The 5016-nt window shown below is 39.0% G+C and overlaps 1 long non-coding RNA gene across 1 annotated transcript; it reads right to left on the reverse strand.

Annotated features, from left to right (window-relative positions):
* Positions 1-297: 297 nt before the first annotated feature.
* LOC137989816 (uncharacterized) lies at positions 298-5016 on the reverse strand. Its single transcript, XR_011121032.1, has 5 exons — positions 4203-5016; positions 3383-3519; positions 1841-1995; positions 719-869; positions 298-609 (listed from the first exon to the last, which is right to left on the reverse strand). It is a non-coding gene; the product is annotated as an uncharacterized lncRNA (long non-coding RNA).

Below are 5016 nucleotides of genomic sequence, written 5' to 3' on the forward strand. Positions count from 1 at the left end.
GTTCACGTCACAAAATTTGGCGCCAAATTTCCAACTCCCTTTTCCAAGTTTCATACTAAACTCCCAGTCCAAATATTGGCAGATTCTTAAAAGTGGAAGCAGCCATCTTGTCATAGTAATCAAATCCTCATTACATGTAGTACGTATCCGAGAGAGCTAAAACTCAAATTGCTACATGTAGCTCTGCTACCATGAAAAACTCATCTGAAATAAACTTACACCAACAACACTGTGAAGAACATCTTGCCACCAAGAGACTATCCCATGATACCCTGCAATTCTCACAGGGTACCCAATCAAGCTGTTTCCCTCAATAATTGTAAATCGAAATCTAAAGGAAGACAATCTGTGAGAGAGCATTTAAAGAACCCTCAGCTATCCTGTACAGGTGAATTTTCTGGATCATAAAAGCAAGGTTTTTCCACGAATGCAAAAAAATTCATAAAAAAATAATCATTACTGTACCCTCCTTGCAAAGATTTATGGGCTGTTTATTGTACACAAATGTACGTAACTCGGCAGTGGATCCCTGATTCCTGATTTGGTGACAGTAAAGTTGATAATAGTAACCTTGATGCACACTTCAGGAAGGTAGTGTGGGTTGAAAATCTTGGTTGTCATGAAGAAAGAAAAGTTTCAGTGAGCAGCAGAAGATGACTGACAAAAATATTTCAGTGACATGAAGAGAAATAAATAAAAATAATTAAAATATACATACATGGCATGTGGAGGTGAATTTGGGATGATTAAACAAAAAACCAAGCACATCAAAGTTCCCTTGTCAACTTTTGAAGAAAGATCAAAAAATGCCTTTGAAATTCATTGTAGTCAATATCACTGTCTCCAAGACAAATCAATCAATGACAACCCTGGAAAAGATCACAAAGCATGATATTTGAATGACACTGCAAGATTCAGCCCACACACGTCTGCTGAAGGGCTGGCACTAGAGCATACAGATATGTATGATTGGACATTAAGTGCCCTGAGTACGTGAGATTCACCATGTAAAGTGTTCAGTTTACTCAAACCTTTCCGTTGCAAGCAAGCTAATTAAGTTAGGGCAGTTCTCAGCTATCACTGTGGCTGATTCAGAAAGCAATGGAGACAAAATAATACACCACAGCAACAATGGACACAATCCAAGTAAACACAATAGTGATGCGTGCAATAATGATCCAATAAAAGAGAAGTAGTGAGTGGGAAAGTTATCTCTTTGTTTTTTTGTGTTTTTCATTTGAATGCCTCAATCAAAACCTAAGAAATTTTTACTTCAAATCCTCCTGCGACAAGGAATTTGCGCGCTGAACATGTGCATTAGGTTTCAAGGTCCAAATGTTTCCATCTCAAGTCATGTGCACATAACATTCAATTTGCTGTTTTGGATCTAGATGCTGCTCTAACTACATGTAGTTGGTGGTGACATCTACATCTACATGTCCCAGCACTCAGCAAATTAAAGTCCTTTTGACTTGTGGCTGTTTCTGCTTAGGTGGCCTCATACATCACAAGCCTTTTTAGAGACATTACGCCACACCGGCCACTTCTGCTGGAAAGAACACTCTCACAGAGGACAACCAAAACACAGGGAATTTCATCCCCTGACAACATTTTCTTGAGCCTAGACCCACTGATCCCAGGCCCTTCAAGTGACACTAAATAGATTTTACTCTTTCTAACGCCAGAGGATTTTACTCGTCAATGGAGGGCGTCCTAGGGTGTTTGAGGTTTGAATGGGTTAAGCACTATTAAAGGTCGATTGAGGCTGCTATCATTGTTGTCCTACAATTAGATATGTTAAAAATTAAATATGTCATGAAAATTGTAATGTTTATCTTACCTGAACAAACGTCATCTTCAAAAAGATTTGTTCCAAGGTCGGGTTGAGGGCTTAATCCAGAAGCATAGCTGGTGTACCAATCAGTGAATGCAGTTTTTGAGCGTGCACAGAAAGTGTTAGTCTAGACAGACGGGCTTGATCACTTTACATCCATTCTTGGCCAAAGAATATGGAAAAAAATTAAAATTAGAGGTCTTGGAAGGTACAATGTGATTTTTAATAGTTTGCTGACCAAACTGAAACTTAAGACTAAATAACAATAAGAGAAAAATTTACTAAATATATCACAGAGAAGAAGGACAATGTGATGCAGATTATGCCAGGTACACAGTGCGACACCCTCATTAAGTTTGTTCTGAAACTTTCTTAAAACAGTTATTTGGTTTTTTTTTGTTGTGGTCTTTTAAGAAATATCTTTGACCAATTGCTGAATTTTTGTGCTCAGCAATACTTTTATGAGTTTGAAAGGAGGTATGATCTTTGCAAAAAGTCATAATGCCTGATGCTGTTTAAGTTTAAAACTCCTCGACAGCTATAGTTTTCGAAAAAAAACTGTTCATTGTTAAGAATCTAAAGCCTAATTTACATTTCACTTTCAAGATGGAATCCATAATGGGCTAAACCTTTTCCTCAGTTAAACCTCTTTAAATCACCCATATTTACACACCATACTGTCTTAAAAACATTTTTTGACTTAATGATGTTTAGCTACATGTACACCTGGAGTTGAAACATCATAGTTTTTTACAAAACTTTTTAATCTTAAAATGTTTTTGAGAAATATTTTTCCATCACTTTTTATGGGTAAAAAAGAATCAATTGGCCTTTTTCCATAAATTAAAATTCAGCTTGAAAGAGAGGTTTAGAGGACTAAGACAAAGGATAGTGGGCATTACTAAACACAGGAACGGAACGGAACGGAATATACCGGAATAAACCGGAATATGCCAGAATGAGGCCGAATGACACCGGAATGAGACAGAATGAACAAGAATGGTACCGGAATATACCGAAACAAGCCGGAATGACACCAGAATGACAGTCACATATAAGGCGGAATAAAGTGGAATATGCCGGAACAAGGCGGAATGACTCTGGAATAAAAACCGAATGCCACCAGAATGAGATGGAATAAACAAGATATGCACTTGCTGTGATCTGTTATGGTTCAGATCATCTGTCTCTAAGTGTAACAGTATCAAGTTGATAAATATTCCCAAGGTTTGTTGGAGGAATGTATAACTGGCACAAAAAGTTATGTTAATACTGAATGCATCTGCACTACTTGCCTAACCTTGCCTAGCAACAGACCGGCGAAAGCAGACCTTATTCAAAAAGACCCTGTCATGTGTGCTAGGAACTTTGAATACATGGTACAGCTCTTTACAAAGGATGTGTTAAAGATTAATCTTATGCCTATTGGAGAAATAGTAAACTTATTTTACAGGGTTGAATTCCAGCAAAGGAGATCACCTCACATACATGCATTATTATATGACAGCCCCGCTTGCTGTTACACAATTATCCAGCTGTTATACTCACTAATGCATAGAGAAAACTTCAGCCTGCCAATTTTAAACAATTGCGGTAACTTTCATATCCACGAGTAACGATAGTGGCACTTTGATTTTATCTTCCTCTAATTTACTCAGTGAACCTTCAAACCGCCATCTTGGTTTCTAGAAAAGAGAGGAGATTGGATGCAAGCGCAAAATGAACTGAGGGGGGAGGGAGGTGATTCTTATGGGCAGGTATATACATTGTACTTCATGGGAGAATGCTATGGATGCACCGTAATACTAAGCTTCGTACTGCATATAAACATGACTTACTAGTCGAATCAAATATGAATACAAATCTCAAATTCTCACCCAAAAAAAGTTTTAAGGTTCTCAACAGAGGCAAGTATAATATTATGCCAGTTTTGAGGCCACGTTATACCCACCACGAGTCCCCAACTACGTAGGACACGCTAAATTTTCCCTATATTCAGTCATCCATAATTACATTTACCTTCATCTATATCTATTTACCTCCATTTATTTAAGAAATAGAACCGTGTACCGTGTTTCTATTGAGTTAAAGAAACACGAGTGAAAGTTTGGCTGAACGAGAAATGCTGTTGGAACACGAGCCGCGGGCGAGTGTTTCCATAGCTTTTTCGAGTTCTCCCAAAATTTCACGACTGTTTCTATAACGGGTGACCCGAAAACACTGACCCCGGTCCATGGACCCCTCTACGATCCGGGTCAACGGACTGCCTCACGGACCGGTCCACGGACTACCCCTACGGAACCCTTATACGAACCACCTTGACACAACATAGAAATGAAAATAAATAAAAACTAAAGATTTGACTTACCGGTTGTCTGGATAGACCACTCGTGTCACTCGTTTCGGCGAAATCTCAACCGTTACGCTCCGCAAATTTAACAGTAACGCTCAGGTTCGGGCGAAGAGTCTATTAATCACACATTGCTCCTTCCCTCGCTGTGGACCGGAATGCTTCGAAAAAGATTGATAATAAGTAAGTTCTATTATTTTGTATTTTCTTTCCTTCTCTCCGCCATTTTGTTCGGATCATTCTCCCGCGGGTTTGTGAACTCGCCCCAGGCTTCGCGATCTCTCTGTTCCGAACAAAATGGCGGAAGGAACACAGATGATATTACCGTTTTTCGAACCACTCCCTTCAACAGCGAAGGAAAAGGCAATTCAACACCTGAGCCTTAGTCTGATTTGCACAGCGTAACGGCTGACATTTCGCTGGCAAGAGTGGTCCATCCAGACAACGGGAATAAACAAATTTTCAGCTGTTATTTATCTTTCTTTATTTATTTTTAATTGTGTTGTTTTGGGGTGGTCCGTAGAGGGGTTCCGTAGGGATAGTCCGTGAACCGGTCCGTAAGGGTCAGTGTTTTCGGTCACCCTTCTATAACTCAATAGCAACACGGAGTACATGTTTTCTATTTCTTTTAGAAAACAACGCGACGAGGAAAATGAAAACAACTTGTTAACTCTAATTATCAAAATGTAAATTCTCTTTGATCGCGCCATCACTACGTCACAGCTCGTCCTAGAGTTCTGTGTCTCCATCGAGATTTTAATTAATCAGCGCGCGTATTTTCTTAGGACTGTTTTCTAAATTCACAAATTAACCCTCATGTACTTTCGTCTAC

The sequence above is a fragment of the Montipora foliosa genome, unplaced genomic scaffold (assembly GCF_036669935.1).
Source record: "Montipora foliosa isolate CH-2021 unplaced genomic scaffold, ASM3666993v2 scaffold_475, whole genome shotgun sequence".
NCBI lineage: Eukaryota > Metazoa > Cnidaria > Anthozoa > Scleractinia > Acroporidae > Montipora > Montipora foliosa.